Source organism: Chelonia mydas, chromosome 22 (genome assembly GCF_015237465.2).
Source record: "Chelonia mydas isolate rCheMyd1 chromosome 22, rCheMyd1.pri.v2, whole genome shotgun sequence".
NCBI lineage: Eukaryota > Metazoa > Chordata > Testudines > Cheloniidae > Chelonia > Chelonia mydas.
Window position 1 is genome coordinate 14,444,601 of NC_051262.2, and position 15,072 is coordinate 14,459,672.

A 15,072-nucleotide genomic window follows, 5' to 3' on the forward strand; every position below is an offset into this window, starting at 1 on the left:
CTACTGCTGCTTTCAGTTTGAACTGATGTGCAGTGAGAGGATTAAACGCACACGTGCCCAAATATGCACATGGAACCTGCAAGATCTCTACCGGGACCTGTGCTGTTCAATTTATTCATAAAAGATCTGGAAAAGGGGGTGAACAGTGAGGTGGCAAAATTTGCAGATGATACAAAATTACTCAAGATAGTTAAGTCCAAAGTTGACTGTGAAGAGCTACAAAGGGATCTCACAAAACTAGGTGACTGGGCAACACAAGGGCATAATCCCAACGATACATAGAAAATGATGGGGTCTAAAGTACCTGATACCTACTCAAGAAAGAGATCCTGGAGTTATTCTGGATAGTTCTCTGATAACATCTGCTCAATGTGCAGCGATAGTTAAAAAAAAAAAGCGAACATGATGTTAGGAAGCATTAGGAAAGGGATAGATAAAACAGAAAATATCATAAATCTATGGTACACTCACACCTTGAATACTGCAGGCAGGTCCGGTCGCCCAGCTCACAAAAGATATATTAGAATTGGAAAAGGTACAGAGAAAGCAGCAAAAATAAGGGCAACAGCTTCCGTATGAGGAGAGATTAAAAAGTCAGGGACTGTTCAGCTTGAGAAAGAGGCAATTAAGGGGGGATAGGACAGAGGTCTACACAGTCATGACTGGTGTGGAAAACATGAATGCAGAACTAGTATTTACCCTTTCACACAATACACGAATCAGGGGTCACCCAATGAAATTAACAGGCAGCAGGTTTAAAACAAACAGAAGGAAGTACTTCTTCCCACAATGTACAGTCAGCCTATGGAACTCGTTGCCAGGGGCTGTTGTGCAGTCCAGTAGTATAACTGGGTTCAAAAAAAGAATGATACACATTCATGGAGAATAGGTCCACCAATGATTATGAGCCAAGGTGGACAGGGACACCGCCCCATGCTCTTGGAGTCCCTGAACCTCTGACAGCCAGAAGCTGGGACTGGACAACAGGGGATGGATCACTTGATAATTGCTCTGTTCTATTCACTCCCTCTAAGCATCTGACACCAGCCACTGTCAGAAGACAGGATATTGGGCTAAACGGACCATTGGTCTGATCCAGTTTGGCCATTCTTATGGTCTTAAAAACACAACAGAGTAGAGTTTCTAATTAACTTTCCTGCTGTCAGAACATTGTGGTCGAGAGAGAGACTATTTTTCCAGGAGCTAATTCTACTCTTCATTATACTGAGAATCTTCATTAAGAAGCAATTTCCATAATAGCATTTATATTCACTGGGATCCACAGTGAATGCTATAGGATAGAATACATTTCAAAGCAAAGCAGATAGAATGTGTTCTATTATATCTCTTCAGATAGCATGTAACATGATATATGCGTGTGGAGGTACCTTCAGCTGCCTTTCTGGCTACCTGTACCTATTTTGCCAACAAAGACAATGTCCGTCTCCAGGGTTGTCAGTCTTGGCCCTGGATATATAGATAAGATATATAGATCGATATATATAGTTATATAGAGATTTTCTTTATAATAATTTTGAAAAAAGTTGCGAAATTGGACAGATTTCCTGGCTCAGTTGCAGCAAATATTTATCTGACATTAATCATGTGTAATGTGTTTCAATAGCAACAGTTATAACATTGAAATGGATCTAAAGTAAAACAAGGATGTTTAAGTGCCTTTTGTAATAAATATTTGTGATTTCTATGACTCTGGACTTATCCAGGAGTTTCAAGGGCCTTGTTTCCTTCCTGTCATCAGGCCAAATTCTGTCCTCTGTTTCACTGGTGTCATTTAGAACAGAAGTGGGACCAGTGACTTTCATTTGTGCATCCAGTCACTTGGGGAAGTAATAAGATGAGACAGAGGTTCTCATTTAATGGAATGACAATATACCTGTTTACTTAAAGGGACCGATCAATGCAGCTTTGCCCACTGATACCAGCTGAGGATCTGGCCCAAAATATTTATTAAGGAGAAAGGCATCTGAGAAAGCATGAACTAGTGGTAGATCGGGTTAGTGAGAAGACACTAAAAGAAAAGGAGTACTTGTGGCACCTTAGAGATTAGTCTCTAAGGTGCCACAAGTACTCCTTTTCTTTTTGCGAATACAGACTAACACGGCTGTTACTCTGCAACCTGAGAAGACACTGAGCCTTTTGCCTATAGGTTACTGTTTTGAATCCAGCCAAGGTCCATATAATTTGCACAAGGCTGAAACTTGGACACAAACAAGAGCTTATAGTAAAAAATGCATGCAGTTGTTTAGAAGATTTCCTCAGACAGACTTTTCTTCCAATCCAAGTGACCAGAGAGGTTCACAGTTAGTGGTTCATGACACTTTTGCATAGGTCATGCAGAAAGGTGTGTGGAGTTGAGTTCAACAATTAGAAATCTTGGTCCTCCAGTTACCAGACAGGACCAGGGTATGGCATAGGAGGAACATAATAAAGAGACAGACCTCTGATTAAGAGGTTATTCTTTCATTCTCTCTGCTAAAACACTTGGGATGATGTCCTGGCCTCACTGATGTCAATGGGAGTTTTACCATTGACTTCAATGGAGCCAGGATTTCACCCTTGGAGCCCCACCATAAAGTGCTTTTAGATTTATGTTATACAGAGTGATTCTCATTTGGTGCTTGTCACCAGAACTGTAATATTTTACATAGCTCGTGTTCCCTGTGGGACTACAAAATAATAAGCTCTTTTGAGCAGGGACTGTCTTTGCTATATGTTTCTACAATGGAGCCCCAAGAGTGTGGGCTTCTATATAAAAGTTAAATAATAAATGCTATTAATAAAGATGATTCAATGATCCCATTTAGCCTAGTCCTACTTCGTTTAGTGAGTTAGACCTGAGAGTAAGCGTCTTATATTCCCTGGTATGGGCGTTATGTCCCACTAGAAACAGTTGAGGTTTGCTGCTTTAGCATTTACTCTTCTGTGGGAGCTGCAGTACAAAATGATTCACGGCACCCGTCAGGCCCAGAAATCTCACAACTGGCTTTTGAGACTAATCAGGTGGCTCACAAGAGCTGACAGCAGAAGTTGATGCAGATTTGGATATTTATTCATAAATCGGGTATGAGAAGTGTCACAGAACAGACGCAATCAGCAAAGGATGAGAGAGGCCTGATTGCTGCTTAATTTAGTGTTCAAGATGTAAAGCAGAATTTGCAGAAGATCGTGGAGGGGAATATAGCACCGTGGATCGCAAAGAACCCCAAACTGGTGCCAAGTGTAGCAGGCAAAGAGATGCAAAAGGCAGCATAGTTATTTCAGACAGGCTGGGACTGCTCTGATTACAGAAACTGCAGAATTGTCTGAGACCAAGAAGAAAACACACCATTGTCAGGGGTGAACCATCCAGCCAAATTATAGGGCTTAGCTCCCAACAGCTCTGATTTACATCCTTCAAGAGGAGAGTGAAAAAAAAAAATCACATTGGCAAGATTACTAACTCTCAAAGTCATGACGAAGGTTGGACACAAATCCTGGCAGATTCAACCACCTTAAGAGATACTCCTTGAAATCATGTCAATATTTGCACAGAGGCCTTCCAGCTCATTAAGGGTGGCTTTCTTGTAGCTCATCCAGGTACTGAATTATCCCTGGTTGGGAAGTATATGGCCAAATATATTGGTGAGATACTCTGTATCATAGTCCCCCTTCCAAATGCTGATCCCAACAGATTATAGCCTACTGCTGCTACTAGATAACAAAATTACTCCTTTAGGTCAAATGCTGAAGGTTCTGGATTCAAAGCATGCTAAAGACTCATGGAGGAATTGTTACAATAGCTGAAAATGAACAAACAACCTTTTCTGTGCTAACCCCCTCATTCACTCAGACGAGAACAGTCAGACTTCACTGGACAGTCAAAAACTACAACCACAAGGGTCAGTCTGAGCCTTGAGGATGGGCTTAAAAACAAGTGCCTTGTTATAACTTCCATGTTCTGGTGACAGATCAGAGGTAACACCTCTGGACTGACGACTAAACTGTGCCAGCATGATACCAGTTCACATTGCATCTGATCACTATCATAGTTTATTTACATCTGTAAAACAAGACTCAAGATTTAAAGCCTGCTACAGGAGGGTGAAGCAATAAAAATGGGATAAACTTTAAAATCAGCGGTATAGTTATATTCCTGCGGCACTATTACAGAGAGCAAAGGTAAGAGGCACCTGAAGGCCCCGTAGACAAACACATTAGGGTCTTGGATCGGTTTCCTAAAGAAAGAGCTTCACCCTCCTGTTTCCTCCCCCCCCATCATTTCAACAGAGACTGAACAAGGATAATGCTGTCCTCACCGATTCCTTGAGATATGGATTAGCTGAAACCATCCAATTCTGATTTAGATCTCATTGGGCAAAGAAGGGCCAAATTCAGATGTTTGGTTAAGCAGTCACTGTTCCCATGAAGAGCTTATTTGTTATTAATTAATGAACCAGCCACTAAACTTCTGTCTCTGCTGTGGTAGACACTTTCAAACATCTGGCTCACTGACCACCAACCCTGATGTTTATTGACTATTATCTGACAATCACTCTTAATTTAGTTTGACAATTCCAGACCTCGAAGCCTCTGTCTCTTTTCTACAGTGAAATGTTTTGTTTGAACAGAGAACAACCGTTCCAACGAGTAACTCCCCCCAAGTTACGCTGACAGCTGGCCAGACAAGATGTAAATGGGTTGATGATCTTCTAAATAAATCCTGAGCAGAATAAAATGTGTTCCAGACTGGGTGATCTTCCAGGATTTCTGTGTGTTCTCTGTGTTAACTATCGTCTAGTTTAGACACAAGATTAGAGAAGGCCCTTAATTCCCCTTGGTTTCTACTTATCACAGACAGCATCTTCTGACAAAGAGGCAAACTGATATTTCAACATAGATATGGTGTGGTACGAAGAATGGCCAAGCCGTGCATTTATATGGTATATTGCACCATCCAAAAAGGGAGAAGGTGCTTTTCAACGTGTTACCCCTTTTCCTTTGCTACTTTAGAAAAGTCCCTCCTTATAAAAGGAACTAGCCAACTCCACTGACTCTCTCCTGGTTTGGACAGCCCAATGGACAGCATAGAGATGCTTGGGTCACACTGCAGAGCCCACAGGAAAATACAGTGGAAAGGCAGGCAGCGAGAAACGAGAATGTGACTGTACATGCTGCTAGCTCTAGTAATGGGTGCTCCATCTTGAACCCATAATAGCCCCCTGCTCTTAAAACACAGAGTCTAATAATTTCAGACTCAGACCTGCAATTCTTGGAGTCAATAGGGTTTTCATGGCTAGCTTAATGGGTGCATGACCAGGCATTTAGGGTAAAATGTACCCTCTATGCTACTTAAAACCCACTAACGCCCACAGAGTGTAAGTAACATTAGATCTTGCGTCCTCTCTGCACAGGGATGAATTTGCCATCAGAGAGCGTCTTCTCTCCACTCTGAGCTCAGCATCAGCTCCCCTCTTTCTGCTTCAGCCAGCAGCTGTCTTTCCCCTCATCCTTGTGGGGTCGCTCAAACACAGCACAGCTCCTGCTCGCCTGGACTCAGGCTCGCGCGGCTGCACACGGGTTTATTTTTAAAGCCATGGATGTTTGTAATTACCTTGAGTGTGAACACATGCTTTCTCCTTTTGAAAGGAAAGCACTAGCCTTTAATGAGATATTTATCCTTCCAAGTCTGAAATAAATTAAACATGGCAGCACGAGCTTTCTCGGCAGCTATGCGGCAAGGCTGTTAATATTTCTAAAATGACCTAATTTTCTCTCTATTTCTTTTTTACCCTTTTCTCCAGGCTCCTAATGCTTCCCATGTGTTTCTCTCTTAATACGCCTTCCTTCTCCACCCCTCCCAAATTCGTTCTTTGTGTGGTCACTGGTTTATCCAGGTCCTTGTTCTGCTGGCAAAACCAAGGTGTTTTCCCTTCTCCTGCCTCTCCAGCAAGAAAGGAGACTATAGCACAGAGCTGGGTAATAGTTGAAAACTGTGTGGGTGTGAACATGCTAGTTAATTCCAGTTTGGAATTGCTTTCACACCCCCACCCCCTTCTTAGTCCCATGGAGCCTGAGTTTGCTAATCTGCAGGATATTAGTGCAAGGCCCCTCTTCTTTCTGACTTGTAAGGAGCTGGGAGGGGGAAGAACCTGGTATGGACTCTCTAGCAGTGGCTTAGGTTTTTGTTACATTTTTGTTGTGGCTGGTGCATTGCCAGCAAATGGAAGGACAAGCTTGTGGTCAAGAGAGAGCTGAGTTCAGTTTTCCCCCCCTCTACCACTCACTCCCTTAGTGTCTTTACACTTCAGCTCTGTGTGAACTGTTGATATCAGCCTTTCCTTCTTCCCACCTTTGGGCTCAACATTGCAAACTCTTCAGGGAAGAAATTGGGCCTTGCCCCATTATCCATACTTACATTAGCTTCTCTTGTCACCTTCCCACCAAGCAAATCCGCTAGAGAACTAATAAATCTAGCCTACATCCTTCCCTCTTACTCAAGCATGACCCCAGCTGTTTTAAAAACTGTGGCCACATATAATGCTCTTTCGCACGCAAAAGAGAACTGGAAAAAGATTTAAATGTGTCTCCTTACCCTAGCAGAGTCAAGGACCGCAGTGGTACAGCTCCTGTTTATAAAAGGTTAGGTCATCCAATGAGGGAACAGAAACCATTCCCTATGATTCAAATAACCACTCACCTTGACTGAATGCTTGCAGGTGCACTCCCAATGCACTGTTTGGGAAAAGTCAGAGGCCCAGATACGTTTGCAAAAACCAGTAATTTTGAGGCACGATTATGAATAGGGAGCACACTTGTGAAGAATCACAGGCAGTTTTTGGTCAATTAGAGAATGGAAAAAAACCCAGCCAAATCTGACGACTACACTGCTTGCAATGAATAACTGTACCAGCTGTGGTCTAGGCTTACCCTGTTAACCCCTTCTCCACCTGGAGCAGGGAGCTATGACACTGAAAGTGTCACTCTAACCAGATTTAATGAATAATAAAGAGGAAATCACAAACCCAACAGTTTGCACTTGGGAAAATGGTTTGTCAATTTATTAGCTACTAATTATGTATCCGTAGGGGTGTTTTTTAAACATTCATTTTAAACATTCATTATGATCAGCATTAAAAAGGAAAGTAGTTTTCATGCCATTTCTTTATAGAGAGAGGCATAAACTAGTATTCTAGGCAATGTCTGGGAACCAGGAACTCCTGGGTTTTAATCCCATCTCCTACTTCCTATTGGTCCTTGGCAGCGGTCTAAATTCTCTGCTGCAGTTTGCCCATCTGTGAAACAGGGATAAAGATCCTTTACTTATCTACCTTGGGAGGGTTTAGGTGGAGAATTTCAAAGTCACAAATGGTGTTAACAGCTTAATTCCCATTGTCTTGCAATGGGCATTGGGCTCCTAATTGTCCTTTGTGCTTTTGAAAATCTTCCCCTTAATGTCAGAAACAGGACTGCTCCAAAATTTTCTGTAGAAAATTGTTTTCGATGGAAACTTGGGTTTTTAACTAAGCAGGCTTTTTTTGTGTGCTTCCCATGGATAATTCTGACTTTTCATTGAAAAATCAAAACCTGAAAACTTTCAAAATTTTTCATTTTTTTGATGCAAAGTTGAAATTTCCCATGGGACCCCCCCCCCATTTTCCAACTAGCTCTATTTTAGCAGTATTTTGAATGGACATGTCCGATCATAATTAGCCATGTTCTTTGTGTTCCCTGCAATAGGAGGCCTGATTGAAAGTGCACAGTGCGAAAACTGCCATTGACTTCAGTCAATGGGCTTTGGATTGGGCCCTATATGCCTCATGGCGATCACTGGATAGCCAGTGAAAGCTACAGATATTTAATACTTGGCCAGAATCCATGCCTCCTGCAGCCGCAGAAGAACTGCTCCCTTTTGAGAGCACATTCAATAGTTAATCAATCTGAGTGAATAATCAGCTTTGTGTCTGGCTCTTTTAACATCAAGGACTGCCCTCCTCCTTCACAGCCTCTCTGCTTCAGGTCTCCTAGCCTGTTCCGCCTTTTCGTTCCAAGGCACCATCGACTTGTCGTGCGCTATTTCAGCATCCCCTACCCTTGCTTAAACGCAACACATTTCACTTAGCTGACCTCTAGCCCATCCCGCAGAGATGTTGATTTGTCCGGCTAAGCCTTCCTGATCCTTTTGGCTCTTTATCCTTTCTCTGACATGTACTGCTCTGAGTCTGCCTGTCCCTGTCCTCCAACCCCGCCGAGGTCCCATGGACAGATGCTACCCTCAGCAGTTGTTTTACGTTTGCCTGGGTGGAGTGCCTTCTGTAACAAGCCCCTCCTCTGCAGCTGGGGAGGCACCTTGAGCAGGCTCTGACCCCAGCTCCTGCGTACAGTCCGTCAGCCGCAGCCGGGGAGCATGCTGTGTACTGTACCGTACTGACAGCCATTCTTTATCACTTGGTTCTTTCAAACAGTTGCTAATAATTTGGCTCTCAATTTCCATTTAAATAGAGGCATTAACCTCCGGAGCCCCCCGCCGACCGGCTGGAGTGTGAAGTTAAATATAGTCCTTATCGCCACGCTATTTTAACCTGCTGAGGAGCTCCAGGTAAATAAATGCGAACACCCTTCAATGAGTCATTCTTCTTCTTTGATTCCCCACAGGCATTTCAGGGTGGGCTTGGCGGCGCCCAGATTAAGGACCTGTTATTTTTCTGTCCCTCATGATACCATCCTGGAAGCTAATACCCCAAGATGCAAGAAGTCATAGGGTTTTCACCTGGAACAATTTTTCTTACTAGCTGTCTTTTTGTCCCCACCCCTTTTAGCCGTACATTATTCCCCATGACAGCAAAAATGCTCTTCCTCTAACAGCTGCTGTGATGCCACTTGGCAGCCAAACAGCATCAGGGGCGGGCGAGAAAATCCAGAGCAATTTGGGATCATTTGCTCCCTGCCCACCAGAACAGGAAGGCTCAAACCACCGTGGGAGGCAGTGTTGCCTAGTAGATAGCACACTGGACTGAGGCTCAGGGGACCTGAATTCTACTCCCAGATCTGCCACTGGCCTGCTGGGTGACCTTGTGTAAGTCACGTCCCTGCTCCGTACCTCAGTTTCCCCTTCTGTACAATAGAGACTGATGCTGACTGCAAGCATTCAAGGTCTACTGATAAAACACCCTTTATTAAAGCTAGGCATTATTACTACTGGTTGCCGTGAAGAGGACTGGAGCATCCCAGAAGGTTTCAGGTGGGGAAGAAGCAACAAGAAAACATGAGCATCTATGGAACAAATATTCTACCTGGGTGCTAACGTGGCCCTCCTCACCGTAGTATCTGAGCACCTCACAGTTACTGACAGCCCTTATCTTGACAATAGGCATGCACTAGCCCCATTTTACAGAGGAGGAACAAGGCAGATTAAGGGACTTGCCCAAGATCACACAGGAAGTTTGGGGCTGAGCCAGGAAGTGAATCCAAGTCACTGTGCGTGTGCCCCAACCACTACCAGTTTCCACACGATAATTGCATGAAGCTGCCTGCGAAGACACTCTGCTCAGGCTGCCCAGACGCCATGATGAAAAGTACCAAAAATGCTTTTAAAATTAATAAATACTAGGCTGGCCTACCCCCAGCTAGCAGTATGTGACATTGCAGATCCTCACCTGGCTCAGATGTATCACTACTTCCGTGCTGACGTATCACCTCTTGGAGAGGCTTCATAGCCAGCAATGTCATAGGGGGGCTGGCCAAAGAGAAATCTGCTGTTGCAATGTTCCTCCCTCCCCAATACTGCTCTTAGCCCCTGGCAGCAAGCTCTGCTGGGCTGTGGAATCTTCTCCCATAGGGAATATGGCACTCCCTCCCATCACTTGGGAGTCCATACTGCAAAAGCCAAAAAGGCTGCAGGGAACAATCCTGCACTGGCTCTGGGAGGATGTACTGAATGATCTGATAGGTTTCAGAGTAGCAGCCATGTTAGTCTGTATCCACAAAAAGAAAAGGAGGACTTGTGGCACCTTGGAGACTAACAAATTTATTTGAGCATAAGCTTTCGTGAGCTACAGCTCACTTCATCCGATGAAATGAGCTGTAGCTCACGAAAGCTTATGCTCAAATAAATTTGTTAGTCTCCAAGGTGCCACAAGTCCTCCTTTTCTTTTTGAATGATCTGAGTGGCCTTTGCCATCTTGAATAGCTGTATTTCTCCCTGCTGATGGTGGAGAATTGCAAACCATCCAGTTCACCTTCTATAATGCATGCTTAACTTAGATACTCAATGAATATAGCGATCCTAGAAGTCTGCCCTCTTCCCACTGCTTTCTCCCACACCGCCCCACTTGGGAGGAGTTCCCCATAAACATTTGCAAAGCTACCTCATTGTTCTCCTTCACATTCTTCCAGTAAGCTCTCCTTTGCCAGGATGCCTACAAAACACTTGACGACAATTAGGCAGCTGGTGTGCTGAGACCACGGACTGGCATGGTGACCAATATTATCTCTTTGTTGCCTTGCACACCACCGTCTGTCTCCATCTGTCATCTCTTGCCTCATATCAGATTATCAGGTTTCTGGGGCAGGGACCATCTTACTGTGGTGTGTCTGTACAGCACCTAGCACAGTGGGGTCCTGTATCATGACTGGGCCCCCGGGTGCTATCAAAACAACAACCAGGACTGGCCAAAAAACAAAAATTCATTTCATGAAATTTTTCAGCACTTAATTTCATTCCACACTGGGACAAAGCTGAGCCCTTTCAAAACATTTCATGGAAAATCAGACAGGGAAAGATTCAGATCCATGGCAGATTAGCCACTAGTTCAGCAATTAAGGCATTTACCTTAACGGGGATGCGAGAGATCCAGATTCAAGCTCCTGCTCTGAATCTGCCTCCTGAGAAGTGGGGTCTCTTTCTGTCACCTATGGGTGACTGAGTCACTGGGGTCTCTTTCTGTCACCTATGTTCTGACCAGGAACTTCATCCTGGCCCCGAGAAATCTTTTGGCCCAAAGTCAAGACTGAGAATGTTTCCTGGAAAAGTTTTGGTTTAGAGGAATCGACATTTTCCATCAAAGAGATGTTTCATGGAAAAATCACACCCAGCTCTAGTAATAACAATAACTGCCAGCTCCCAGCTGCTCTGCTCTGCCTCCAGACAGATTCATTCAACACAGGTGCATGCTGGGAGATCAGAGACAACCTTTTGTCACCTTTCCCTGTTCCCAGGCGCTTCTAGCCAATGAGAGCACAGCATTTCACCTGGCGGCCACTTTACCCCAGGTGCCTTGGCTGAGATCATTAATGCTTGAGTTACCAGATTAATGCACAGTGCAAAGCTCCTGTCTACACCATCCAGTGTGCATTGTTGGCCCTGAACAATGGAAAATGCAAGGGTGGGGATTTTGAGCCAGAGAAGCGTACAGCACTGTCTGCTCGGTCTCAAACAGCCCTGGGAGAGCAGGGGCTGATGGACAGTGACACACCTGAGTGTTCCTGTTTTCCTGCTCAACTCTACTCAGCCTGCTGCTGCTACAGCCGGGCTTCTAAAGCCAAACCTTGACGGAAGCGGAAGGAACGGCAGGGTTTGGTTGGGCTGCAGAAGCTGCAGCCACCTAAGTGGCACTTGTCATCCTTTTCAGTTGCTGCTTTGCAGATACAAACTGGAGGGGACTGCCGCATTAGCGCCTGCTCCTCCAAACCAGCATCCCCTGCTGTCATTAGGCTCATAAACAGAGCCAGCAATTAAGCATCTCACGCTGCTCAAATAAATGGCTGGGCGTGCATGCACTGCAGCATACACCATCATGTGGCGAATCACATACTGCCTGGTGGGGGTCCTTTATTCAGTTGTTAAGCCCCCAGGATATTCAACGTTCTGGTCTGATGGTGACAAGGGAGGCTCAGCGCTAAAGCAATGAGTGGGAGGGGGGACCTTGCTATCCCATAAAGGGCTCTAACAGACTCAGTCCTCTGGTTTTACAAAAGGTAGATCGTTCCAAACCAACCTGATCTCCTTCTTTGAGAAAGTAACAGATTTTTTAGACAAAGGAAACGCAGTGGATCTAATTTACCTAGATTTCAGTAAGGCGTTTGATACCGTGCCACATGGGGAATTATTAGCTAAATTGGATAAGATGGGGATCAACAGGAAAACTGAAAGGTGGATAAGGAATTGGTTAAAGGGGAGACTACAACGGGTCCTACTGAAAGGTGAACTGTCAGGCTGGAGGGAGGTTACCAGTGGAGTTCCTCAAGGATCGGTTTTGGGACCAATCTTATTTAATCTTTTTATTACTGACTTCGGCACAAAAAGTGGGTGTGCTAATAAAGTTTGCGGATGATACAAAGCTGGGAGGTATTGCCAATTTAGAGAAGGACAGGGATATTCTATAGGAGGATCTGGATGACCTTGTAAGTTGGAGTAATAGTAATAGGATGAAATTTAATAGTGAGAAGTGTAAGGTCATTCATTTAGGGATTAATAACAAGAATTTTAGTTATAAGCTGGGGACGCATCAATTAGAAGTAACGGAGGAGGAGAAGGACTTTGGAGTATTGGTTGATCATAGGATGACTATGAGCCGCCAATGTGATATGGCTGTGAAAAAAGCTAATGCGGTCTTGGGATGCATCAGGAGAGGTATTTCCAGTAGGGATAAGGAGGTTTTAGTACCGTTATACAAGGCACTGGTGAGACCTCACCTGGCATACTGTGTGCAGTTCTGGTCTCCCATGTTTAAGAAGGATGAATTCAAACTGGAACAGGTACAGAGAAGGGCTACTAGGATGATCCGAGGAATGGAAAACTTGTCTTATGAAAGGAGACTCAAGAAGCTTGGCTTGTTTAGCCTAACTAAAAGAAGGTTGAGGGGAGATAGGATTGCTCTCTATAAATATATCAGAGGGATAAATACCGGAGACGGGGAGGAATTATTTAAGCTCAGTACCAATGTGGACACAAGAACAAATGGATATAAACTGGCCATAGGGAAGTTTAGACTTGAAATTAGAAGAAGGTTTCTAACCATCAGAGGAGTGAAGTTTTGGAATAGCCTTCCAAGGGAAGGATTGGGGGCAAAAGATCTATCTGGCTTTAAGATTAAACTCGATAAGTTTATGGAGGAGATGATATGATGGGATAACATGGTTTTGGTAATTAAATATTCATGGTAAATAGGCCCAATGGCCTGTGATGGGATATTAGATGGGGTGGGATCTGAGTTACCCAAGAAAGAATTTTCTGTACTATCTGGCTGGTGAATCTTGCCCATATGCTCAGGGTTTAGCTGATCGCCATATTTGGGGTTGGGAAGGAATTTTCCTCCAGGGCAGATTGGGAGAGGCCCTGAAGGTTTTTCGCCTTCCTCTGTAACATGGGGCACGGGTCACTTGCTGGAGGATTCTCTGCTCCTTGAAGCCTTTAAACCACAATTTGAGGACTTCAATAGCTCAGACATAGGTGAGAGGGTTTTTCGCAGGAGTGGTGGGTGAAATTCTGTGGCCTGCGTTGTGCAGGAGGTCAGACTAGATGATCATAATTGTCCCTTCTGACCTAAATATCTATGAATCTATGAATCTCTTTTAGGGCTCCCTTCCTCCTGCAGCAGATCTTGGCTGGTCTCTCTCTCTCTTCCAGCCCAGCACCGTTCTACCATAATGCATTGGACCCACGTGTGTGTCTGATGTGGCCTGTGCAGGCCACAGCCGTGCTCTGGGAGCGTCTGTGCCACCCTGGTGGCAACCCCACATCTCTAAATCATGCAGACCAGTGTCTCCATTTAGACTGTGCCGTGCTCAGGGGAGCTGGCCATTCCCCTCTGTATCCTGGGCTGGTTGCCTTCTAAATATAGGAGCTAATTGGAGCCGGCTGCTTGCCTTTCCCTGCGGTTTCTTCATTTCTATCAAAATTGTTTTACTCTGGCAAAAGTCCCCATCCCATAATCACTGGCTTCGCTGCCATGGCTGCTGTGGAAGGAATTAATGGGCCTCAGATAAGAAATTGACTCCAAACCCTGTGATTACATCAGACATTTAAGTCAGCTTGAGGGGCTCTCCAGTCGGACTGGGAAGACGTGCGTCTGTGTTACTCTTTCTGCTGTTTACGTGACCAGTGTGGGAAAAGACCCTGGTAGCCCCTTCACCCCGCTCTGGAGCCAGGTGTTCAAGTGCTCAGCACCGACAGTGTGAGGCCTGGTTTTCCAAAGATCTAAGCACCCCGTATGCACCCGAAGTGCTGAACGCTTTGGAAAAACCAGGCCTCTGTCCACACCCCCAATGCTGGAGCCAGCGTACTGCACTCAGGACGCTTTGGCCAGATCCTCTGGCACAAATCCTGGTAACCTCCACTGGAGCGGTGCCAATTTATGCCACAGGTGACCTGGCCTATTTGTGTCTTTTGCAAATGTATCAAAACTCTTTCTCCGGGGTGGAGGTGCTGATGGGTCTGCATGGGACTTGCCTCCTGAGCAGTGTAGCTGACTGGTGCCAGCCCTGGGGATAACCTGCCCTTAGGTCACAGACTTTAGTTAGAGCCATTGGCAGAGCAGAGCATGGGGAGGAGGGAGCAGGGCCCCTGTGAGCAATCCCTGCCTTGGTCCAACTGGACGAAACATCCTAAGAAAGAAAGGAGGCTGAGCATTTGGACTAAGAAACTGCAGAGCTGGGGTTTGAACCTTCTTTATATCCCAACATCCTTGGTGAGCCTCTCCCTTGCGCTCCCTTGGGCTTTGAGGCTCCTGAGCTGCCGCCTTGCTCATCTCCTGATTGCAGATTCTTGGTCTTGTCAGACTGCCCACGCTGGTTTAGGCCCTAACCTATTGCACAAGCTACATTGCTGAAGACAGCCAAGCCCATGGGGCTGTGCGCCAGACCCCCAGGTGCCCTGCCAGTCGGCCCATTTCAATCTGAGACTGTTATAGAAACACTCTCAGAAATCACCCTCTCCCGGCAGTTACATGAAACGAGCCTATGGGGTCTCAGTTCAGTTCCCTACTGCCCAGTGTCCACGTCACAAAAACCACCCTTCCCCTTGGCACGAGCTAGGAATTGTGTTGGGAGTGATGGACTGAAGGTATTTCTGATGTA

The 15,072-nt window shown here is 45.1% G+C and overlaps 1 long non-coding RNA gene across 1 annotated transcript in view; it reads right to left on the minus strand.

Moving 5' to 3' along the window:
- The window catches only part of LOC122463571, a 34,004-nt gene extending 22,851 nt beyond the window's left edge, over positions 1-11,153 (minus strand). The window contains exons 1-2 of the long non-coding RNA XR_006287049.1: positions 10,947-11,153; positions 10,829-10,908 (exon numbers count right to left, since the gene is read on the minus strand). This is a non-coding gene — a long non-coding RNA (uncharacterized LOC122463571). The remainder of the gene's footprint in view (positions 1-10,828; positions 10,909-10,946) is intronic.
- Between the last annotated feature and the right edge of the window lie 3,919 nt (positions 11,154-15,072).